The sequence below is a fragment of the Eurosta solidaginis genome, chromosome X (genome assembly GCF_040869045.1).
Source record: "Eurosta solidaginis isolate ZX-2024a chromosome X, ASM4086904v1, whole genome shotgun sequence".
In the NCBI taxonomy this organism is placed as follows: domain Eukaryota; kingdom Metazoa; phylum Arthropoda; class Insecta; order Diptera; family Tephritidae; genus Eurosta; species Eurosta solidaginis.
In genome coordinates this window covers 186,189,891-186,216,815 of record NC_090324.1, presented here as the reverse complement: position 1 = coordinate 186,216,815, position 26,925 = coordinate 186,189,891, and the positions used below count along the sequence as shown (strand labels likewise).

The 26,925-nt window shown below is 35.8% G+C and overlaps 1 protein-coding gene across 3 annotated transcripts in view; it reads left to right on the top strand.

The window, feature by feature from the left end:
- The window catches only part of LOC137234285 (uncharacterized), a 310,833-nt gene that overhangs the window by 199,717 nt on the left and 84,191 nt on the right, over positions 1–26,925 (top strand). The window lies entirely within an intron of this gene.

The window sequence follows — 26,925 nt, the reverse complement described above, 5'->3', positions numbered from 1 at the left end:
CTTTATGGCGATATCTCGAAAAGGCGTCCACTTATAGAACTAAGGCCCACGCCCTTTTAAAACACTTATTAACACCTTTCGTTTGATACCCATATTGTACAAACGCATTCTAGAGTCAACCCTGGTCCACTTTTATAACGATATTCCGAAAAGGCGTCCACCTATAGAACTAAGGCCCACTCCCTTTCAAAATACTCATTAACACCTTTCATTTGATACCCATATAGTACAAACAAATTCTAGAGTCACCCCTGGTCCACCTTTATGGCGATATCTCGAAAAGGCGTCCATCTATAGAACTTAGGCCCACGCGCTTTTAAAATACTCATTAATACCTTTCATTTGATACCCATATCGTACAAAATAAATTCTAGAGTCACCCCTGGTCCACCTTTATGGCGATATCTCGAAAAGGCGTCCACCTATAGAACTTAGGCCAGCTTCCTTTTAAAATTATCATTAACACATTTCATTTGATACCCATATCGTACAAACAAATTCTAGAGTCAGGCCTGGTCCACCTTTATGGCGATATCCCTAAATGGCGGCCATCTATAGAACTATGGCCCACTTCCTCTTAAAATATTCTTTAATACCTTCCATTTGATACATATGTCATACAAACACATTTCAGGGTTACCCTAGGTTCTTTTTACAACATGGTGATTTTCCCTTACTTTGTCTCCACAGCTCTCAACTGAGTATGTAATGTTCGGTTACACCCGAACTTGGCCTTCGTTACTTGTTTATTTGGTACTTTTGTTAGCACTGGGTGTGTACATTTCATACTTATATAATTTTAATAAAACAATGTACTTAATAATAACAATGAAAATAAATGTTATGTTTAAAGACACAGAGTGAAAATTCCTGAAAGTGATTTATGAGCAACGAATCTATTATTTGATAGCTATCGATAATACAAACAAATGCTCGTCTTCGATTTATCCAAAAAATACTGTATCCTTTAATTATCGCCATTTGAATTTTCTTTGTCCTTATTCTTTTAAAGTTGAATAGCAGCCGATAGGCTCCATCTATTTTGACAATTCGGCAAAAGTCTAGTTGACAAAAATATTGAGAGAGGTGTCAAACGACGCGTATTGACCTCAGTATTAATAATCCGGAGGCGGAAGCGTATTAGCAGTCGACCCCTCAACTAGACTTTTACCGACAACTCAAACACCAATTTGCTTGTAATTAAAATCTCTTTAAGAGCACATTTTTTATTTCTGTGAAATAAATTTCTGTTTTTAAAATTGTTGCAAAAACCGTGCAAAAAAAATTGTTCTGGAGCACATTTTTGCACGCAAGGAAAAGCACATACGCAAAATTTTACTCTCTATGATATTCCGTTGAGAAAAAAATGACCCGCAGTGTTGATGCTAGATATTTTCATTTCCACGCCTTGGACTTGAAGATTTTCCATACAAAGTTTTATTTTTCAAATACTTTAAGTATTGAACATTTGAATATTTTTTTTCTTTGGATATTTCATTTTTGTTCTGTAAAGTATTTGAAAAATAAAATTTCTCGACCTTTTTTTCCCTATCACCCACGTAGATCCGAGCCTGGTCAAAGTTAATATACTCTGTGTGCAAAGCACGCAAAAGAATGTACGAAAAGAATCAAAACCTTTGACAAAATTAACAATGAATAGAAAGAACACATTAAAATCAGAGAAACGGAAAAACCTGTTTTAAAAACTTTGCAAAACTTTCAATCCTTTATCACTATTGCTAAATAAAGGTTTATGATTGCCTGATAGAAATTTGATTGTTGAGTAAGGTTTTGCATGAATACAGATAACTAGATAGTTTCCCTAATGAAAAAAACAATAAAGTGTAATATAGCACGCAAAATTATCCCCCAAAAATTTGGTTAGGGAATTAATATATACAAATGAGATATTCAACGACCTACCTAGTACTTTTTGTAAATAGAAAATGTTATAATGATCCAAAGCGAACAAGTATATGAACATATGTAGATATTTGATGATAGTCAATTTGTATTTGAATCGTTATCAATAAGTAACCTTGACTATAGGGTATACAGGTGTATTAGTATGTAGAGCTATCTTGAAGAAACCAAATTGAATTTTTTGCTAAGTTGTTTCTGAAAATTGAATAAACATAACCTAATGTGAGTTTGTTACGAATACAAAATGTGTTAAATTTATTAGAGTTTCCCTGGCGGCACACGGTGGCATAGGGAGGTAGGGAGAGTTATTTTCAATGGGCATCTTCTTTAATCTTTTTACTGCGAAGATCTTGGTTGGGTAAGGTAGAGAAAGCGAATGTCAATTGACATCATAGACAGCGCCGATCAATCATTAGGACGTACATTAGGGTGTTCTTTTTATTTTTAAAATTTTTTCCTTCGAAATTTTGTAATCCTGTTAATATGTCTTGTTACTTTCCTTTGGGAATCCTATTAAATAAAATTTATGGTAATGCAGTTGAAGTATGGCAAAAACCTACCCCACACCGAAAGAGCTAAGGCACCAGAGGATTCCGACTGCTGCGACATTTCAACTGTCCGTAGGTTTATATCTTTTCCTATTTTTACCACCTAGGAACCGGCTTACCTACTCACGCATCAATACCTCCATTCTGGTAGGTTGTTACATAAATGTTTGGCGCCCAACATTGGGCCGCTAATGATGTAGTGAACATAATTTAAATCATACTTTTGGCGCCTTGCGTTGCTCGGAAAGCAGTAGTACTTATTTGGTACATCCACCTATATACCCCATCGTTAGTTTTCACACTTTTTCGGCTTGTGTTAAGAGTTAAATAGATAGTTTGATAGTCTAGTATCATCTCTGCCGATGAAGTTAGGATCAGCGTAGGTCTATTTCCGCAGTGATTGATGCCGGAGGGCTCAGTTGGTCAAGCTGTCTACGACACTGTTTCTTCGAATAGGATACCTCGTTGAGAGGCAATGTTGGCTACATAGGAATCTATGGAATCGGATTTTAGACAGCAGTTTTCGTCCGCTATCAACGTAATAACTCTTGGACGAATAAAGCTCATTTGTTTTAAGAAAACAATTTTTCGTTTTGCCTCAAATTTTAACTAACGTTGCATGCATTTCCAGAATTTTGCGTATTCGGCTCAGCTCGGATGCCAGTACGAAATGACCTTGCGACCTAATTTTTCTAGTGAAGCTTAAGAAGTTCTGGTTTTCTTAGTCATGTTTAGAACAGCCTGTTGGAGACATTCACTTGTCGCTTTTGTGGTCAAGTTGTTGCCTGGAATATGTTTGTATGCTGCATTAGCGTTCACATACCGAATAGTTTAATCCACACATCGGCGGCAGGAAATCTTTCTAACATCGGTTTTGTTTCCAGTAGAGTAAATTTATATAAATAATTTTCATCCAGTCTATAGTTTTTTTTTTAATTTGGAGAAATCATTAGTCCTTTTGGTTTAGACTTTGAAAAACTTTGGTACACATTTCCAGAATATTGCGTATTCGGCTAAGCGCGGAAACCAGTACTGAATGTTACTTCAACACACTTTTTCTAGCCTAACCAAAAGCTTTGATTAAACCAAGGCTTTAGAACGAATTGCTTTGGATTTTTATGTGCCTATTAAGGGTCAAGTTGTTGTCTGGAAAATGTTTGTATCCTGCAGTGGCGTACACGTGCCGAATAATTTGCGCCCAAAATCTGTAGTGCAATCCCTGGCAACGTTTAGTGTTGTTAGTAGATTCAATAGAAAAAAAAAAACACTTTTCATCCTATTATTATACCTCTTTTATGCCATTAGCCTATGCCGAAACCAGGAAAACACATTTTTTCTTAATGCCCTTACATCACAGGCCCCCTTCAGGTGCAATTACACAAGAGATGCGTGCTTCTTCTGCCCCAGGTGCAATTACACAAGAGATGCATGCTTCTTCCGCCCTGGATGCTAGCCAGAGCACCAACCACGTGGAAGTTCCTCCTAGAAACCAAAGTAATAGAAGGCGGGGTAGAAACACTCGTAATCGTAATTCTTGTTCAGGTAACGAGTTCGATTACACTATTATACAAGAAATGATCGAGCAAACTGTGACCAGAGTGATGACAAGCTTGAATATGAGCATGTCTCACAACGCACAGCCCAGTTCTAGTCCGACAAACATCCCTGGTTTACCAACTAGCACTCGGGATACTCCTGCTTCGATAGCATCTTCCACGCTTAATAGGAAAACAACGGACATAATGCAAAAGTGGAATTTACACTTTGATTGATCCCCTGAAGGCTTAGGAGTAGAAGAGTTTATATATCGGTTGAAATCTCTAACAGACGAAACCCTAGATAGTGGCTTCACTGCCATGTGCAAGCACATGCATATATTGTTTGCTGGGAAATCCAGAGATTGGTACTGGAGGTAGCATAAGCAGGTGAATCGTATAGTTTGGTCAGATATTTGCCCTTCTCTTCGCCAACAATATAGAGATTATCGCTCTGCTTTTATGAATAAGGAGATGATTAGGTCCTTTAAACAAAGCCAGGAGGATCATTCTCATCCTTTTATAATGCAGTGGCTTCACTTATTGACAAATCCAGCGTTCAAATGGATAAAGGTGAGGTAATGGAGATTTTGAAAAATAATTTACTCCCTGAAACACGGGAAAAGTTATTGTACCGACCGGTCAAGTCCGTTGGACACCTATGTCGTTTGGTGCAAATGAGCGAAAACTTAACGAAGGAGGTCAGCTGTCGTGCCGACAGTGTAATCAAACAAAAGGCAATCGGTAATCGTCGTCAAATTCATGCCGTTGAGGAAGCTTGTTCTGATTCAAAAGAAGACGTAACGCTTGAAGGAGAATTATCCGTCATTCGCAGTAACAAATCAAAAGTGAAATGCTGGAATTTCGCAGAGTTAGGTCACATTTGGGAACATTGTTTGGGGGAACGCCGCATTTTTGCTACGGTTGTGGCACTCCTAATGTCTATATAAGCCACAATGTCCATCTTGTCTTCGAAAGAAACCGACAAACGGGTACATCCAATTTCAGCCGGATGGGCCCGAGAGCGTGAATAAGCCATTGCTGGCGGAAGAAAATAATTTCAACTAATCATTCTTAGATTCAGTTCCCCGTCATCGACGATCGTTTGAAAAGAGGCTTAAAAACTATTTAGAAGTTAAGAATCGTCTCTTTAAGCACATCTCCCTTAATGTAAGTAAGCGTACGTTGCGCTTACGGAAGTTTTTTGGAAACGTTAAGAAAGACCAAAAATTATTAGTTTCGACCATTTTTAGTAATCAGAATGATATGCATAGTTATGCAGAAATTTCGTTTTTAATATATAAAGAACTAGGTCTCTTGGACAAAGGAGCAAATATAAGCTGCATCGGTTCAAACCTTGCGAAAGTAGATTTTTCAAATATCCCCGAACTCAGGCCTATCAAAGCGGAAGCAAAAACTGCCGATGGTGAAAAATAGCAAATTATAGGTTTACTTAATGTAATACCTATAAGTCCGTCAAGATGCCGATGAAACTTTACGTTATACCTTCCATAAAACAGAGACTTATTTTAGGCCATGATTTTTGGAAAACCTTTGCCCTTGCACCTAACATAATAAGTTCCCTGAACATGCATATCGATTCAAAAACAGAAGAAGGCTCAAATCTGTATCCTTTGAGTCAGCCGGAAATTCAGCAGTTATAAGTAGTTAAAAAAATGTTTCCAAACGCATCTAAAGGATTAGGCCGTACCTCAACATCATATCTATGTAGGAAATGCAAAGCCGGTAAAACAGCGTTTCTATCCCGTTAGTCCAGCGGTAGAAAAGTTGCTTTATAATGAGATGGACCGAATGCTAGAGCTGGATGTAATTGAACCATCCGTAAGTGCTTGGAGCTCCCCAATGCGTCTCGTAATTAAGCCTAATAAAGTTCGACTCTGTTTAGAGGCTCGTAAACTTAAGGACGTTACAACAAAGGATGCCTACCCTTTGCCTAGCATGGGTGGAATATTTTCAAGACTACCGAAAGCTAATATAATTACCAAACTTGATCTGAAAGATGCATATTGGCAAATTGAGCTTAGTCCTGAGTCAAAACCGTTGACTGCGTTTACAGTCCCGGGGCGACCGCTTTACCAGGTAATGCCATTCGGCTTATGTCCCGTCTACAATGTGTCGTCTTATGGATGAAATAATTCCACCAGATCTTCGAAATTGCGTTTTTGGTTACCTCGGCGACTTGTGCGACACATTGCGATACTAGTTCGGTTGGCAGAGAAATTTCGCAAAGCAAATTTGACTCTTAACATAGCTAAAAGCCAATTTTGTGTCACAAGCATCAACTACCTAGGTTATATCATTGTCAGTGGGGGTACTCGTACTGATCCCGATAAAGTGTAATGTATTGAAAACTGACCCACACCTAAAAACTTGAAGCAAGTTCGAGGCTTCCTTGGAATTTGTGGATGGTACCGCCGGTTCATTCACAACTTCGCCGACCTTACGTATTTATGGGCCTCGGAAGCTCAACAGGCGATGAACCAGTTAAAGCAGACCTTGACAACAGCCCCTGTGTTAATGAACCCAGATTTTGAAAATACATTTTATTTGCATTGTGATGCCAGTGATTTTGGCATTTGCGCAGTTTATGTCCAAGAAATTGAGTCGAGCTCAACGAAATTATAGCGTGACCGAGCGTGAATGCTTAGCCGTAATACTAGCTATTGAAATGTGTCGATGCTATTTGGAACTCCAAGAGTTTGAAGTAGTAACTGCCCATTCTAATCTTCTTTGGTTAATGCGGCAGCAAAACGTCTCGGGTATACTCGCTGGCTGGATATTTCGCCTACAGCAATTTAACTTTTCTATATCGTTCCCGATGCCTTGTCACGGCTATGTGAAAAAAAATAGCTGCATTCGATATGAGTCCGATCATAGATCTTGATTCCGAGGCCTTCAATGATGCTTCTTATTTAACCCTCAAGGAAACATATCGGGAAAACTCGGGAAAATTTCCAGATATCAAAATTGTCGATAAAATAATGTACATCAGAACGGAACAGGACGTGGTAGATGACAAATCCCCCTGGAAGTTATGGGTACCAGAGAGTCTAAGAACCGATGCCCTAAAATAAGCACATGGCAGCCTCACGTCGTCCCATGCAGGTGTACAAAAATGATTGAGGAATTACGTCGTTATCTTTTCTGGCCTTGTCTTGCCAAAGATGTACGTGAGTACATTCGACAGTGTGAAATCTGCAAGGAAAGTAAAGCAAAAATGGCTACATAGGTCTACTTATCGTCCTTGATCACTTTAGTAAGTACCACTGGCTTCAACCTCTAAAGAAGTTCACATCGGCTGCAATAAAAAAATTCCTTTTTGAAAATATTTTTCACAATTTTGGAGGTCCCGAAACCATCGCGAGTGATAATGAGACCCAATTTAGAGCAAAAGAATTCAAGGTATTTCCCACGGAACTTGAAATCAACCAACTGTACACTGCATAATATTCGCCACAGAGCAATGCCGCCGAGCGAGTAAATCGTTCGCTTCTAGCCGTGATTCGTTCGTACTTGAATAAGGACCAAACTGAATGGGACTTGCATTTATCAAGTATATCCTGTTCGCTAAGATCGGCACTTTACCAATCCCTAGGATGTTCCCAGTATCGAGCCTTATTTGACTTAGATATGATCACGCATGGATCAGATTACAAACTGCTGAAGGAATTATCCTTGCTGGAAGAGCCAATATTACCTCTCTATCGGTCTGATAGTTTAGCGTTATTGCGAAAACATATACAAGATAATATAAGGAAAGCCTACGAGCTTAACGTCAAGCAGTATAACTTGCGTTCCAAATCAGTTTCTTTCAAAGAAGGTCAAGAAGTTTACCATCGCAACTTTTCACTCAGTAAATTTTCTGACAAATAAATGCCAAACTAGGTTCATAATTTGTTATGCAGGATTCGAAAGAAGCTCGGAAATTGGTATTAACAGCTCAAAACTTTGCAGGGTCGAGAGTTGGGGACGTCTCATGCCAAAGATATCCGAAGCTAATTCCCTCTAATACTCAGTACCGCGGGTATACAAAAAGCTCAAAATTTTAACGCTACTAAACTCTGCAAAAATGGGCACGTAAAATGTCAAAAACTAAAGCCAAATGTCTTGTCTTCCGAGGGAATAAAAGGGCGCTCGACGCAACAGGTAGCCTCTTTTACTTATTATACCTTTCATGAAAATGAAATGGTATATTAATTTCGTCACGAAACCGAAAATTGTAAGTCCTTAAAGGAAAATAGATAGACCCACCATTAAGTATACCGAAATAATCAGGTTGAAGAGCTGAGTTGTTTTAGCCATGTCCGTCTGTCCGTCTGTCCGTCTGTCCGTCTGTCCGTCTGTCTGTTTGTATGCAAACTAGTCCCTCAATTTTTGAGATATCTCGATAAAATTTGGTGAGCAGGTGTATTTGGGTGTCCGATTAGACATTTGTCGGAACCGACCGGATCGGACCACTATAGCATATATCCTCCATACAACCGATTTTTCAGAAAAAGAGGATTTTTGTAATATCTTACCCAATTTAACAGATTGAAGCTTCAAACTTCACCATATACTTTCGTATATTGAACATATTGTTGCCTGAAAAAATTTATGAGATCGGTCGTATATATAGTATATATCCCCCACAACCGATTGTTCAGATAAGGAACTTTTCGTAATTACTGCCCTATTTTAAGAGCTAGAGGCTTCAAATTTCAGCGAATGCTTACTTATATAGCATATATTGTTGTCTGAAAAAATCATAAAGATCGGTGGTATATATAGTATATATATGGTGGTATATATAGTATATATATATAGTATATATATATATATTTTCGCAAATTTTAGCCCCATTTTAACAGCTAGAAGCTTCAAATTTCACCGAATATTTACTTATATAGCATATATTGTTGTCTGAAAAAATCATAGAGATCGGTTGTATATATAGTATATATCTCATACAACCGATTTTTCAGATAAGAAACTTTTCGCAATTAAAAAAAAAAAAAAAAAAAAACTTTTCACAATTTCTACCCCATTTTAACAGCTATAAGCTTCAAATTTCACTGATTGCTTACGTATATAGCATATATTTTTGTCTGAAAAAATCATAGAGATCGGTTCTATATATAGTATATATCTCATACAACCGATTGTTCAGATAAGAAACTTTTCGCAATTTCTACCCCATTTTAACAGCTAGAAGCTTCAAATTTCACCAACTGCTTACGTGTATAGCATATATTGATGTCTGAAAAAATCATTGAGATCGGTGATATACATAGTATATATCTCCTACAACCGATTGTTCAGATAAGAAACTTTGCGCAATTTCTGACCCGTTTTAACAGTTAGAAGCTTCAAATTTCACAAAATGCTTTCGTATATAGCATATATTGTTGTCTGAAAAAATCATAGAGATCGGTGGTATATATATTATATACTTCATATAAACTGTCATATTGACCCCTTTTTTACGGCTAGAAGCTTCAAGATTCATCAAATTTCATCAAATAATTACGTTTACGTCATATATTTTTGAAATACGTGATTCGTAGCCATAGTTTTTACATGCAGACCACAAAAAACGTGAAGCTTTGCATCCTCACACAGATTACCTACCTATTTTTATACCTTTCATGAAAATGAAATGGTATATTAATTTCGTCACGAAACCGAAAATTGTAAGTCCTTAAAGGAAAATAGATAGACCCACCATTAAGTATACCGAAATAATCAGGTTGAAGAGCTGAGTTGTTTTAGCCATGTCCGTCTGTCCGTCTGTCCGTCTGTCTGTTTGTATGCAAACTAGTCCCTCAATTTTTGAGATATCATGATAAAATTTGGTGAGCAGGTGTATTTGGGTGTCCGATTAGACATTTGTCGGAACCGACCGGATCGGACCACTATAGCATATATCCTCCATACAACCGATTTTTCAGAAAAAGAGGATTTTTGTAATATCTTACCCAATTTAACAGATTGAAGCTTCAAACTTCACCATATACTTTCGTATATTGAACATATTGTTGCCTGAAAAAATTTATGAGATCGGTCGTATATATAGTATATATCCCCCACAACCGATTGTTCAGATAAGGAACTTTTCGTAATTACTGCCCTATTTTAAGAGCTAGAGGCTTCAAATTTCAGCGAATGCTTATTTATATAGCATATATTGTTGTCTGAAAAAATCATAAAGATCGGTGGTATATATAGTATATATATGGTGGTATATATAGTATATATATATAGTATATATATATATATTTTCGCAAATTTTAGCCCCATTTTAACAGCTAGAAGCTTCAAATTTCACCGAATATTTACTTATATAGCATATATTGTTGTCTGAAAAAATCATAGAGATCGGTTGTATATATAGTATATATCTCATACAACCGATTTTTCAGATAAGAAACTTTTCGCAATTAAAAACAAAAAAAAAAAAAAAACTTTTCACAATTTCTACCCCATTTTAACAGCTATAAGCTTCAAATTTCACTGATTGCTTACGTATATAGCATATATTGTTGTCTGAAAAAATCATAGAGATCGGTTCTATATATAGTATATATCTCATACAACCGATTGTTCAGATAAGAAACTTTTCGCAATTTCTACCCCATTTTAACAGCTAGAAGCTTCAAATTTCACCAACTGCTTACGTGTATAGCATATATTGATGTCTGAAAAAATCATTGAGATCGGTGATATACATAGTATATATCTCATACAACCGATTGTTCAGATAAGAAACTTTGCGCAATTTCTGCCCCGTTTTAACAGTTAGAAGCTTCAAATTTCACAAAATGCTTTCGTATATAGCATATATTGTTGTCTGAAAAAATCATAGAGATCGGTGGTATATATATTATATACTTCATATAAACTGTCATATTGACCCCTTTTTTACGGCTAGAAGCTTCAAGATTCATCAAATTTCATCAAATAATTACGTTTACGTCATATATTTTTGAAATACGTGATTCGTAGCCATAGTTTTTACATGCAGACCACAAAAAACGTGAAGCTTTGCATCCTCACACAGATTACCTACCTATTTTTATACCTTTCATGAAAATGAAATGGTATATTAATTTCGTCACGAAACCGAAAATTGTAAGTCCTTAAAGGAAAATAGATAGACCCACCATTAAGTATACCGAAATAATCAGGTTGAAGAGCTGAGTTGTTTTAGCCATGTCCGTCTGTCCGTCTGTCGGTTTGTATGCAAACTAGTCCCTCAATTTTTGAGATATCTTGATAAAATTTGGTGAGCAGGTGTATTTGGGTGTCCGATTAGACATTTGTCGGAACCGACCGGATCGGGCCACTATAGCATATATCCTCCATACAACCGATTTTTCAGAAAAAGAGGATTTTTGTAATATCTTACCCAATTTAACAGATTGAAGCTTCAAACTTCACCATATACTTTCGTATATTGAACATATTGTTGCCTGAAAAAATTTATGAGATCGGTCGTATATATAGTATATATCCCCCACAACCGATTGTTCAGATAAGGAACTTTTCGTAATTACTGCCCTATTTTAAGAGCTAGAGGCTTCAAATTTCAGCGAATGCTTACTTATATAGCATATATTGTTGTCTGAAAAAATCATAAAGGTCGGTGGTATATATAGTATATATATGGTGGTATATATAGTATATATATATATATTTTCGCAAATTTTAGCCCCATTTTAACAGCTAGAAGCTTCAAATTTCACGGAATATTTACTTATATAGCATATATTGTTGTCTGAAAAAATCATTAAGATCGGTTGTATATATAGTATATATCTCATACAACCGATTTTTCAGATAAGAAACTTTTCGCAATTAAAAAAAAAAAAAAAAAAAACTTTTCACAATTTCTACCCCATTTTAACAGCTATAAGCTTCAAATTTCACTGATTGCTTACGTATATAGCATATATTGTTGTCTGAAAAAATCATAGAGATCGGTTCTATATATAGTATATATCTCATACAACCGATTGTTCAGATAAGAAACTTTTCGCAATTTCTACCCCATTTTAACAGCTAGAAGCTTCAAATTTCACCAACTGCTTACGTGTATAGCATATATTGATGTCTGAAAAAATCATTGAGATCGGTGATATACATAGTATATATCTCATACAACCGATTGTTCAGATAAGAAACTTTGCGCAATTTCTGCCCCGTTTTAACAGTTAGAAGCTTCAAATTTCACAAAATGCTTTCGTATATAGCATATATTGTTGTCTGAAAAAATCATAGAGATCGGTGGTATATATATTATATACTTCATATAAACTGTCATATTGACCCCTTTTTTACGGCTAGAAGCTTCAAGATTCATCAAATTTCATCAAATAATTACGTTTACGTCATATATTTTTGAAATACGTGATTCGTAGCCATAGTTTTTACATGCAGACCACAAAAAACGTGAAGCTTTGCATCCTCACACAGATTACCTACCTATTTTTTATTTTATATTTATCTTAAAAATCGTTTAGATATGTTCAAATTTCACCAAATGCTTACGTGTATAGCATATATTGTTGTCTGAGAAAATCATAGATACCGGTGGTATATATAGTATATATCCCATACAACCGATTGTTCAGATAAGAAACTTTGCGCAATTTCTTCCCCATTTTAACAGTTATAAGCTTCAAATTTCACCGATTGCTTACGTATATAGTATGTATTGTTGTGTCAAAAAATCATAGAGATCGGTGATATATATAATATATATATGATGCTATATATAGTATATATATATTTTTTTTACGATTTCGGCCCCATTTTAACAGCTAGAAGCTTCAAATTTCACAAAATGCTTACGCATATAGAATATATTGTTGTCTGAAAAAATCATAGAGATCGGTCGTATATATATTATATACTTCATATAAACTGTCATTTTCACCCCTTTTTTACCGCTAGAATCTTCAAAATTCATCAAATTTCATCAAATAGTTACGTTTTCGTCATATATTTTTGAAATACGTGATTCGAAGTCATAGTTTTTACACGCAGACCACAAAAAACCTGAAACTTTGCATCCTCACACAAAGTACCTACCCGTTTTTTATTTTATATTTATCTTAAAAATCGTTAAGGTATGTAGATCTGTTCACTATATATTTCTTATCTTATACATCCGATTATTCGGAGATTACGAACGGGATAAGATTATTGTTCATCCCCATTCATGAAAGGTATGAAGTCTTCGGCACAGCCGAAGACAGTCCCGTTCTTACTTGTTTTTATACTCAGTTGAGCAGAGCTCACAGAGTATATTAAGTTTGATTGGATAACGGTTGGTTGTACATATATAAAGGAATCGAGATAGATATAGACTTCCATATATCAAAATAATCAGGATCGAAAAAAAATGTGATTGAGCCATGTCCGTCCGTCCGTCCGTTAACACGATAACTTGAGTAACTTTTGAGGTATCTTGATGAAATTTGGTATGTAGGTTCCTGAGCACTCATCTCAGATCGCTATTTAAAATGAACGATATCGGACCATAACCACGCCACTTTTTCGATATCGAAAATTTCGAAAAACCGACAAAGTGCGATAATTCATTACAAAAGACCGATAAAGCGACGAAACTTGGTAGATGAGTTGAACTTATGACGCAAAATAGAAAATTAGTAAAATTTTGGACAATGGGCGTGGCACCGCCCACTTTTAAAAGAAGGTAATTTAAAAATTTTGCAACCTGTAATTTGGCAGTCGTTGAAGATATGATGAAATTTGGCAGGAACGTTACTCTTATTGCTATATGTACGCTTAATAAAAATTAGCAAAATCGGAGAAGGACCACGCCCACTTTTAAAAAAAAATTTTTTTTAAAGTAAAATTTTAACAAAAAATTTAATATCTTTACAGTATATAAGTAAATTGTGTCACGATTCAACTCCAGTAATGATATGGTGCAACAAAATACAAAAATAAAAGAAAATTTAAAAATGGGCGTGACTCCGCCCTTTTTCATTTAATTTGTCTAGGATACTTTTAACGCCATAAGTCGAACAAAAATTAACCAATCCTTTTGAAATTTGGTAGGGGCATAGTTTTTATGGCGTTAACTGTTTTCTGTGAAAAAGGGCGAAATCGGTTGATGTCACGCCCAGTTCTTATACACAGTCGTCCGTCTGTCCTTCCGCATGGCCGTTAACACGATAACTTGAGCAAAAATCGATATATCTTTACTAAACTCAGTTCACGTACTTATCTGAACTCACTTTATCTTGGTATGAAAAATGAACGAAATCCGACTATGACCACGCCCACTTTTTCGATATCGAAAATTACGAAAAATGAAAAAAATGCCATAATTCTGTACCAAATACGAAAAAAGGGATGAAATATGGTAAGGTAATTGGATTGTTTTATTGACGCGAAATATAACTTTAGAAAAAACTTTATAAAATGGTTGTGACACCTACCATATTAAGTTGAAGAAAATGAAAAAGTTCTGCAGGGCGAAATAAAAAACCCTTAAAATCTTGGCAGGTATTACATATATAAATAAATTAGCGGTATCCAACAGATGATGTTCTGGGTCACCCTGGTCCACATTTTGGTCGATATCTGGAAAACGCCTTCACATATACAACTACCACCACTCCCTTTTAAAACTCTCATTAATACCTTTAATTTGATACCCATATCGTACAAACTCATTCTAGAGTCACCCCTGGTCCACCTTTATGGCGATATTTCGAAAAGGCGAACACCTATAGAACGAAGGCCCACTCCCTTTTAAAAATACTCATTAACACCTTTCATTTGATAGCCATATCGTACAAACAAGGTCTAGAGTCACCCCTGGTCCAGAAAGGCCCACTCCCTCTTAAACGAATTCTAAGTCACCCCTGGCCCACCTTTATGGCGATATCTGGAAACGGCGTCCACCTATGGAACTAAGGATTACTCCCTTTTAAAATACTCATTAACACCTTTCATTTGATACCCATATCGTACAAGCGCATTCTAGAGTCACACCTAGTCCATCTTTATGGCGATATCTCGAAAAGGCGTCCACCTATAGAACTAAGGCCCACTCCCTCTTAAAATACTCATTAACTCCTTTCGTTTGATACCCATATTGCACAAACGAATTCTAGAGTCACCCCTGGTCCACCTTTATGGCGATATCTCGAAAAGGGGTCCACCTATAGAACTAAGCCCCACGCCCTTTTAAAATAATCATTAACACCTTTCATTTGATACCCATATCATACAAACAAATTCTAAAGTCACCCCTGGTCCACCTTTATGGCGATATCTCGAAAAGGCGAACAGCTATAAAACGAAGGCCCACTCCCTTTTAAAAATACTCATTAACACCTTTCATTTGATACCCATATCGTACAAACAAAGTCTAGAGTCACCCCTGGTCCACCTTTATTGCGATACCTCGAAAATGCGTCCACCTATAGAACTAAGGCCCACTCCCTCTTAAAATACTCATTAACTCCTTTCGTTTGATACCCATATTGCACAAACGAATTCTAGAGTCACCCCTGGCCCACCTTTATGGTGATATCTCGAAACGGCGTCCACCTATGGAACTAAAGATTACTCCATTTTAAAATGCTCATTAACACCTTTCATTTGATACCCATATCGTACAAACGCATTCTAGAGTCACCCCTGGTCCATCTTTACGGCGATATCTCGAAAAGGCGTCCATCTATAGAACTTAGGTCCACGCCCTTTTAAAATACTCATTAATACCTTTCATTTGATACCCATATCGTACAAACGCATTCTAGAGTCAACCCTGATCCACCTTTATGGCTATATCCCTAAATGGCGTCCACCTATAGAACTATGGCCCACTCCCTCATAAAATACTCTTTAATGCCTTTCATTTGATACACATGTCATACAAACACATTCCAGGGCTTCCCTCGGTTCATTTTCCTACATGGTTATTTTCCCTTATGTTGTCACCATAGCTCTCAACTGAGTATGTAATGTTCGGTTACACCCGAACTTAACCTTCCTTACTTGTTTTTTCTTTATTAATTGTGTATACGTATTATATAATAAATATCCATTCTCAAAAAAAAAAAAAAATACATTTTTGTGCGAGAATCTACTTCATTTAATTTACAGTTTCCGCGTATACAGTTGTGCTGATAAGCTTATCAAAGATATTAAAAGAATAATACATTAATTATAATAAATAAAAATAAATTCTTGAATTAAAAATTAAGAGAGAAAGAAAAAGAAAGGGTCTTATATGTGGTGCGAAACGCATAACAGAAATTTCTTTTAAGTATTCTTTCCAGTCCGTTGAAAAGGAATTTATTAAAATTGAGGAAGTTATTAAAATTGGTCGATGTCGAAATTATAGCTTTGAAGTAAGAGCATTATCACATTTTTCTTAAAGGCATTAATATTTAAACATGCTCTGACATCTTCCGGCAATTTATTGAACATCTTACACCATAATTGCGAATAGAGTTTGCACTTTTCCCGGTTCGAAAGAAAGTTGTCCTAATATTTGTAACACACGGCAGATTATATACCGATCGATCTATTATTTTGAGTTCTATGCTGTGCTTTATCGAGTTATTTTTAATTTTGAAAACTACTAAAAGTGTTTGTAAGATACATACTTTTTTAATGTCTAGCCTGTTCTCATAAAGGATTGCTGTGGAAGTTCTTATTGGTAAAGACAGTATATTCTTTATTACTTTGTTTTGTAAACGCTGAAGTTCGTTTATTTTATATTCTCCATACCGATTCCAAATTGGGTTTAAATAGCTAATCTGAGACATGAAATACGCGTTGTATAAAAGCCACCGTTGTTTTCGGGAAATAATGTTTCTATTTTTGTATAATGCAAAGTTAAAGGGAATTAGTTTCAGTTTAAGTTATTTATTTGGTCGCTCCAGTTTAAGTTGGAGTCGAACCAAATGCCTAAGTATTTAAGCTTTTCTACCATTCTTCACATTGTTAAACATGATCTCGGAAAATTCATTAGTATCCGGCACTGGTTTGAAATTTTTAAAAATTATAAAAATTGTTTTTGAAAGATTTAATATAAGCATGTTTGTGTCGAACCAGCGTCTAATTCTTCCTTAGTCTTGTGATATACTTGTGACTAGTTTTTCAAACGATTCTTCTGCATACATAAAGCTACCGTCATCTGCGTAGAACTGCGGCGTACCGTGAAGATTAAGTTTCATTACGTTGTTTATGTATATAACAAACAAAGTAGCTGCCAATTTAGAGCCTTGTGGAGTTCCTGTTTTGATTTTCTTTTTCACACTTTTTACGTTATTTACCTCGACATATTGTTCCCTGTCTACTAAAAACTTTCAAATATTTTAATTCCAATTTGATTTATACCTAATTCGGATCATTATGTACAGGTTTACGGAGTCGAATGCTTTCGATAGGTCAATTGCCAGAAGTGCTACCTACTTCTTATTATCTAAGTTTTCGTATATAAATTCTGTAGAGGATATACATGCAGACAAGGTATTTGAATTTTCAACGAAACCAAATTGGTGTTTATCAATGATTTGATTTTCAATTAGAAAAGACTTCAACCTATTTAGCAAAATTCTTTCAAAAATTGTGTCTAAAGTGCTTAGCTTAGTGATAGGTCTGTAGTTTGCCCCAATTCTTTGCTTCCGATTTTATGTATTGGCACCACTGCATCTATTTTCAATTCCTGTGGATATTCACCATTTCGCAAACTGTCATTGATAAGGCTGGACAAAGGTTCACTTATACATTCCCTATATTTATTCAAATAACATGCAGATATGCCATCGGGCCCATTCGAATTATAATAAATAAAAAGATATTACACCTTCACTAAAGCGAAATAAGCGTTTTAACGCAGTATTATTGCTTCTAAACGCAGTATTATTGCTTCTAAACGCAGTGAGATTGAGATTTTCAGTGTTGGTCTAGTATTTGGCAAGAAATATGTGATTTAAATAACTAAATTCAGTTTTCATAAACTAGAATAATGCCGCAAAAAACAAGAAAAAAGAAGAGACAACAACATGGAAAAGAAACAATTTCAAGTGAAACGAGTGACGAAGATAATGAAAATGCTTGTCAAACAACAATTATAGAACAATTGCAAAAACAATTTAAAGTGCAAGAGAGAGCTATGTCCAAAATAAAAAGCTCACAACAACATATGAGTAGAAGCTTCGATTCACTCAAAGCAGAGATAGCTAGGCTTGCTGAGGAAAATAAACATATGAAGAAAGAACTTAGTGAACTAAAAGCAAACAACGCAAATATGAAAACGAGTGTGAAAAAATAGAAAGAGATCGTCTGACAATAAAGCAACAAGAAAATGAACACAATGTAATAATAACAAATTTACTGGAAATTGAAAAACAAAAATTGAAAGTTGCTGTCAAGATTGGTGAACAAGTAAATGCGAATGTAAACAAGTAAGGAAGGCTAAGTTCGGGTGTAACCGAACATTACATACTCACGACAATATAAAATTGATACACCTTAAAGTCGTTTTAAACAATATATTTGTTGTTTTTTTCTTTATTAAATTAAAAATACAAGAGCAAAACAATTGTTTCGACACATACGTAGTGTCTTCATCAGTTGCTGCGATCAACTAACCAAAACAAAATAAAAATAAACAAAGTAAACTTAACTAAATCAAACAAACGAATTTAGAAAAAGCTAATACGCTAGTTCTATAGGTGGACGCCTTTTCGGAATATCGTTCTAAAGGTGGACCAGGGTTGACTCTAGAACATTTTGTACAATATGGGTACCAAACGAAATGTGTTAATAAGTATTTTAAAAGGGAATGGGCCTTAATTCTATGGGTGGACGCCTTTTCGGGATATCGCCATAAACGTGGACAATATGGGTATCAAATGAAAAGTGTTAATGAGTATTTTAAAAGGGCGTGGGCCTTAGTTCTATAGTCAGCCCTGGTCCACCTTTATAGCTATATCTCGAAAAGGGGTCCACCCATAGAACTAAGGTTCACTCCGTTTTAAAATACTCATTAACACTTTTCATTTGATACCCATATCGTACAAACAAATTATAGAGTCACCCCTGGTCCACCTTTATGGCAATATCTCGAAAAGGCGTCCACCTATAGAACTAAGGCCCACGCCCTTTTAAAATACTCATTAACACCTTTCATTTGATACCCATATTGTCCACGTTTATGGCGATATCCCGAAAAGGCGTCCACCCATAGAACTAAGGCCCATTCCCTTTTAAGATACTTATTAACACCTTTCGTTTGATGCCCATATTGTACAAAACATTCTAGAGTCAACCCTGGTCTACCTTTAGAACGATATTCCGAAAAGGCGTCCACCTATAGAACTAAGGCCCACTTCCTTTTAAAATACCCATTAACACTTTTCATTTGATACCCATATCGTACAAACAAATTCTATAGTCACCCCTGGTCCACCTTTATGGCGATATCCCGAAAGGGCGTCCACCTATAGAACTAAGGCCCACGCCCTTTTAAAATAATCATTAACACCTTTCATTTGATACACATGTCGTACAAACAAATTCTAGAGTCACCCCTGGTCCACCTTTATGTTGATATCCCGAAAAGGCGTCTAAGAATAGAACTATGGCCCATTCCCTTTTAAAATACTTATTAACACCTTTCGTTTGATGCTCATACTGTACAAAAGAATTCTAGAGCCACCCCTGGTCCACCTTTATGGCAATATCTCGAAAAGGCGTCCACCTATAGAACTAAGGCCCACGCCCTTTTAAAATACTCATTAACACTTTTCATTTGATACCCATATTGTCCACGTTTATGGCGATATCCCGAAAAGGCGTCCACCCATAGAATTAAGGCCCATTCCCTTTTAAAATACTTATTAACACCTTTCGTTTGGTACCCATATTGTACAAAATGTTCTAGAGTCAACCCTGGTCCACTTTTAGAACGATATTCCGAAAAGGCGTCCACCTATAGAACTAGCGTATTAGCTTTTTCTAAATTCGTTTGTTTGATTTAGTTAAGTTTACTTTGTTTATTATACTCAGTTGAGCAGAGCTCACAGAGTATATTAAGTTTGATTGGATAACGGTTGGTTGTACATATATAAAGGAATCGAGATAGATATAGACTTCCATATATCAAAATAATCAGGATCGAAAAAAAATTTGATTGAGCCATGTCCGTCCGGCCGTCCGTCCGTTAACACGATAACTTGAGTAAATTTTGAGGTATCTTGATGAAATTTGGTATGTAAGTTCCTGAGCACTCATCTCAGATCGCTATTTAAAATGAACGATATCGGACTATAACCACGCCCACTTTTTCGATATCGAAAATTTCGAAAAACCGAAAAAGTGCGATAATTCATTACAAAAGACCGATAAAGCGACGAAACTTGGTAGATGAGTTGAACTTATGACGCAAAATAGAAAGTTAGTAAAATTTTGGACAATGGGCGTAGCACCGCCCACTTTTAAAAGAAGGTAATTTAAAATTTTGCAAGCTGTAATTTGGCAGTCGTTGAAGCTATCATGATGAAATTTGGCAGAAACGTTACTCTTATTACTATATGTACGCTTAACAAAAATTAGCAAAATCGGAGAAGGACCACGCCCACTTATAAAAAAAAAATTTTTTTTAAGTAAAATTTTAACAAAAAATTTAATATCTTTACAGTATATAAGTAAATTATGTCAAGATTCAACTCCAGTAATGATATGGTGCAACAAAATACAAAAATAAAAGAAAATTTAAAAATGGGTGTGGCTCCGCCCTTTTTCATTTAATTTGTCTAGGATACTTTTAACGCCATAAGTCGAACAAAAATTAACCAATCCTTTTGAAATTTGGTAGGAGCATAGATTTTATGGCTTTAACTGTTTTCTGTGAAAATGGGCGAAATCGGTTGATGCCACGCCCAGTTTTTATACACAGTCGTCCGTCTGTCCTTCCGCATGGCCGTTAACACGATAACTTGAGCAAAAATCGATATATCTTTACTAAACTCAGTTCACGTACTTATCTGAACTCACTTTATCTTGGTATGAAAAATGAACGAAATCCGACTATGACCACTTTTTCCATATCGAAAATTACGAAAAATGAAAAAAATGCCATAATTCTATACCAAATACGAAAAAAGGGATGAAATATGGTAAGGTAATTGGATTGTTTTATTGACGCGAAATATAACTTTAGAAAAAACTTTATAAAATGGTTGTGACATCTACCATATTAAGTAGAAGAAAATGAAAAAGTTCTGCAGGGCGAAATAAAAAAACCCTTAAAATCTTGGCAGGTATTACATATATAAATAAATTAGCGGTATCCAACAGATGATGTTCAGGGTCACCCTGGTCCACATTTTGATCTATATCTGGAAAACGCCTTCATATATACAACTACCACCACTCCCTTTTAAAACTCTCAATAATACCTTTAATTTGATACCCATATCGTACAAACTCATTCTAGAGTCACCCCTGGTCCACCTTTATGGCGATATTTCGAAAAGGCGAACACCTATATAACGAAGGCCCACTCCCTTTTAAAAATATTCATTAACACCTTTCATTTGATACCCATATCGTACAAACAAAGTCTAGAGTCACCCCTGGTCCAGAAAGACCCACTCCCTCTTAAAATACTCATTAACTCCTTTCGTTTGATACCCATATTGCACAAACGAATTCTAGAGTCACCCCTGGCCCACCTTTATGGCGATATCTCGAAACGGCGTCCACCTATGGAACTAAGATTAACTCCCTTTTAAAATACTCATTAACACCTTTCATTTGATACCCATATCGTACAAACGCATTCTAGAGTCACACCTGGTCCATCTTTATGGCGATATCTCGAAAAGGCGTCCACCTATAGAACTAAGGCCCACTCCCTCTTAAAATACTCATTAACTCCTTTCGTTTGATACCCATATTGCACAAAAGAATTCTAGAGTCACCCCTGGTCCACCTTTATGGCGATATCTCGAAAAGGGGTCCACCTATAGAACTAAGCCCCACGCCCTTTTAAAATAATCATTAACACCTTTCATTTGATATCCATATCGTACAAACAAATTCTAGAGTCACCCCTGGTCCACCTTTATTGCGATACCTCGAAAATGCGTCCACCTATAGAACTAAGGCCCACTCCCTCTTAAAATACTCATTAACTCCTTTCGTTTGATACCCATATTGCACAAACCAATTCTAGAGTCACTCCTGGCCCACCTTTATGGCGATATCTCGAAACGGCGTCCACCTATAGAACTAAGGCCCACTCCCTTTTAAAATACTCATTAACACCTTTCGTTTGATGCCCATATTGTGCAGACAAATTCTAGGGTCACCCCTGGTCCACCTTTATGGCGATATCTAGAAAAGGCGAACACCTATAAAACGAAGGCCGACTCCCTCTTAAAATACTCAGTAACTCCTTTCGTTTGATACCCATATTGCACAAACGAATTCTAGAGTCACCTCTGGTCCACCTTTATTGCGATACCTCGAAAATGCGTCCACCTATAGAACTAAGGCCCAATCCCTCTTAAAATACTCATTAGCTCCTTTCGTTTGATACCCATATTGCACAAACGAATTCTAGAGTCACCCCTGGCCCACCTTTATGGCGATATCTCGAAACGGCGTCTACCTATAGAACTAAGGCCCACTCCCTTTTAAAATACTCATTAACACCTTTCATTTGATACCCATATCGTACACAAAAATTCTAGAACCTTTATGGCGATATCTCGAAAGGGCATCCACCTATAGAACTAAGGCCCACACCCTTTTAAAATACTCATTAGCACCTTTCATTTGATACCCATATCGTACAAACAAATTCTAGAGTCACCCCTGGTCCACCTTTATGGCGATATCTCGAAAAGGCGAACACCTATAAAACGAAGGCCCACTCCCTTTTAAAAATACTCATTAACACCTTTCATTTGATACCCATATCGTACAAACGCATTCTAGAGTCACCCCTGGTCCATCTTTACGGCGATATCTCGAAAAGGCGTCCATCTATAGAACTTAGGTCCACGCCCTTTTAAAATACTCATTAATACCTTTCATTTGATACCCATATCGTACAAACGCATTCTAGAGTCAACCCTGATCCACCTTTATGGCTATATCCCTAAACGGCGTCCACCTATAGAACTATGGCCCACTCCCTCATAAAATACTCTTTAATGCCTTTCATTTGATACACATGTCATACAAACACATTCCAGGGTTTCCCTCGGTTCATTTTCCTACATGGTTATTTTCCCTTATGTTGTCACCATAGCTCTCAACTGAGTATGTAGTGTTCGGTTACACCCGAACTTAAACTTCCTTACTTGTTTTTATTTTGTTTTGGTTAGTTGATCGCAGCAACTGATGAAGACACTACGTATGTGTCGAAACAATTGTTTTGCTCTTGTATTTTTAATTTAATAAAGACAAAAACAACAAATATATTGTTTAAACGACTTTAAGGTGTATAAATTTTATATTGTCGTGAGTATGTAATGTTCGGTTACACCCGAACTTAGCCTTCCTTACTTGTTTACATTCGCATTTACTTGTTCACCAATCTTGACAGCAACTTTCAATTTTTGTTTTTCAATTTCCAGTAAATTTGTTATTATTACATTGTGTTCATTTTCTTGTTGCTTTATTGTCAGACGATCTCTTTCTATTTTTCACACCCGTTTTCATATTTGTGTTTTTTGCTTTTAGTTCACTAAGTTCTTTCTTCATATGTTTATTTTCCTCAGCAAGCCTAGCTATCTCTGCTTTGAGTGAATCGAAGCTTCTACTCATATGGTGTTGTGAGCTTTTTATTTTGGACATAGCTCTCTCTTGCACTTTAAGTTGTTTTTGCAATTGTTCTATAATTGTTGTTAGACTAGCATTTTCATTATCTTCGTCACTCGTTTCACTTGAAATTGTTTCTTTTCCATGTTGTTGTCTCTTCTTTTTTCTTGTTTTTGGCGGCATTATTCTAGTTTATGAAAACTGAATTTAGTTATTTAAATCACATATTTCTTGCCAAATACTAGACCAACATTGAAAATCTCAATCTCACTGCGTTTAGAAGCAATAATACTGCGTTAAAACGCTTATTTCGCTTTAGTGAAGGTGTAATATCTTTTTATTTATAATTCGAATGGGCCCGATGGCATATCTGCATGTTATTTGAATAAATATAGGGAATGTATAAGTGAACCTTTGTCCAGCCTTATTAATGACAGTTTGCGAAATGGTGAATATCCACAGGAATTGAAAATAGATGCAGTGGTGCCAATACATAAAATCGGAAGCAAAGAATTGGGGCAAACTACAGACCTATCACTAAGCTAAGCACTTTAGACACAATTTTTGAAAGAATTTTGCTAAATAGGTTGAAGTCTTTTCTAATTGAAAATCAAATCATTGATAAACACCAATTTGGTTTCGTTGAAAATTCAAATACCTTGTCTGCATGTATATCCTCTACAGAATTTATATACGAAAACTTAGATAATAAGAAGTAGGTAGCACTTCTGGCAATTGACCTATCAAAAGCATTGGACTCCGTAAACCTGTACATAATGATCCGAATTAGGTACAAATCAAATTGGAATTAAAATATTTGAAAGTTTTTAGTAGACAGGGAACAATATGTCGAGGTAAATAACGTAAAAAGTGTGAAAAAGAAAATCAAAACCGGAACTCCACAAGGCTCTAAGTTGGCAGCTACTTTGTTTGTTATATACATAAACAACGTAATGAAACTTAATCTTCACGGTACGCCGCAGTTCTACGCAGATGACGGTAGCTTTATGTATGCAGAAGAATCGTTTGAAAAACTAGTCACAAGTATATCACAAGACCAAGGAAGAATTAGACGCTGGTTCGACACAAACATGCTTATATTAAACAATTTTTATAATTTTTAAAAATTTCAAACCAGTGCCGGATACCAATGAATTTTCCGAGATCATGTTTAACAATGTGAAGAAGGGTAGAAAAGCTTAAATACTTAGGCATTTGGTTCGACTCCAACTTAAACTGGAGCGACCAAATAAATAACTTAAAACTGAAACTAATTCCCTTTAACTTTGCATTATACAAAAATAGAAACATTGTTTCCCGAAAACAACGGTGGCTTTTATACAACGCGTATTTCATGTCTCAGATTAGCTATTTAAACCCAATTTGGAATCGGTATGGAGAATATAAAATAAACGAACTTGAGCGTTTACAAAACAAAGTAATAAAGAATATACTGTCTTTACCAATAAGAACTTCCACAGCAATCCTTTATGAGAACAGGCTAGACATTAAAAAAGTATGTATCTTACAAACACTTTTAGTAGTTTTCAAAATTAAAAATAACTCGATAAAGCACAGCATAGAACTCAAAATAATAAATCGATCGGTATATAATCTGCGATGTGTTACAAATATTAGGACAACTTTCTTTCGAACCGGGAAAAGTACAAACTCTATTCGCAATTATGGTGTAAGATTGTTCAATAAATTGCCGGAAGATGTCAGAGCATGTTTAAAAATTAATGCCTTTAAGAAAAATGTGATAATGCTCTTACTTCAAAGCTATAATTTCGACATCGACCAATTTTAATAACTTCCTCAATTTTAATAAATTCCTTTTCTACGGACTGGAAAGAATACTTAAAAGAAATTTCTGTTATGCGTTTCGCACCACATATAAGACCCTTTCTTTTTGTTTCTCTCTTAATTTTTAATTCAAGAATTTATTTTTATTTATTATAATTAATGTATTATTCTTTTAATATCTTTGATAAGCTTATCAGCACAACTGTATACGCGGAAACTGTAAATTAAATGAAGTAGATTCTCGCACAAAAATGTATTTTTTTTTTTTGAGAATGGATATTTATTATATTATACGTATACACAATTAATAAAGAAAAAACAAGTAAGGAAGGTTAAGTTCGGGTGTAACCGAACATTACATACTCAGTTGAGAGCTATGGTGACAACATAAGGGAAAATAACCATGTAGGAAAATGAACCGAGGGAAACCCTGGAATGTGTTTGTATGACATGTGTATCAAATGAAAGGCATTAAAGAGTATTTTATGAGGGAGTGGGCCATAGTTCTATAGGTGGACGCCATTTAGGGATATAGCCATAAAGGTGGATCAGGGTTGACTCTAGAATGCGTTTGTACGATATGGGTATCAAATGAAAGGTATTAATGAGTATTTTAAAAGGGCGTGGACCTAAGTTCTATAGATGGACGCCTTTTCGAGATATCGCCGTAAAGATGGACCAGGGGTGACTCTAGAATGCGTTTGTACGATATGGGTATCAAATGAAAGGTGTTAATGAGCATTTTAAAAGGGAGTAATATTTAGTTCCATAGGTGGACACCGTTTCGAGATATCGCCATAAAGGTGGACCAGGGGTGACCCTAGAATTTGTTTGCACAATATGGGCATCAAACGAAAGGTGTTAATGAGTATTTTAAAAGGGAGTGGGCCTTAGTTCTATAGGTGGACGCCGTTTCGAGATATCGCCATAAAGGTGGGCCAGGGGTGACTTTAGAATTCGTTTGTGCAATATGGGTATCAAACGAAAGGAGTTAATGAGTATTTTAAGAGGGAGTGGGCCTTAGTTCTATAGGTGGACGCATTTTCGAGGTATCGCAATAAAGGTGGACCAGGGGTGACTCTAGACTTTGTTTGTACGATATTTTTATTTCGCCCTGCAGAACTTTTTCATTTTCTTCTACTTAATATGGTAGGTGTCACAACCATTTTATAAAGTTTTTTCTAAAGTTATATTTCGCGTCAATAAAACAATCCAATTACCTTACCATATTTCATCCCTTTTTTCGTATTTGGTACAGAATTATGGCATTTTTTTCATTT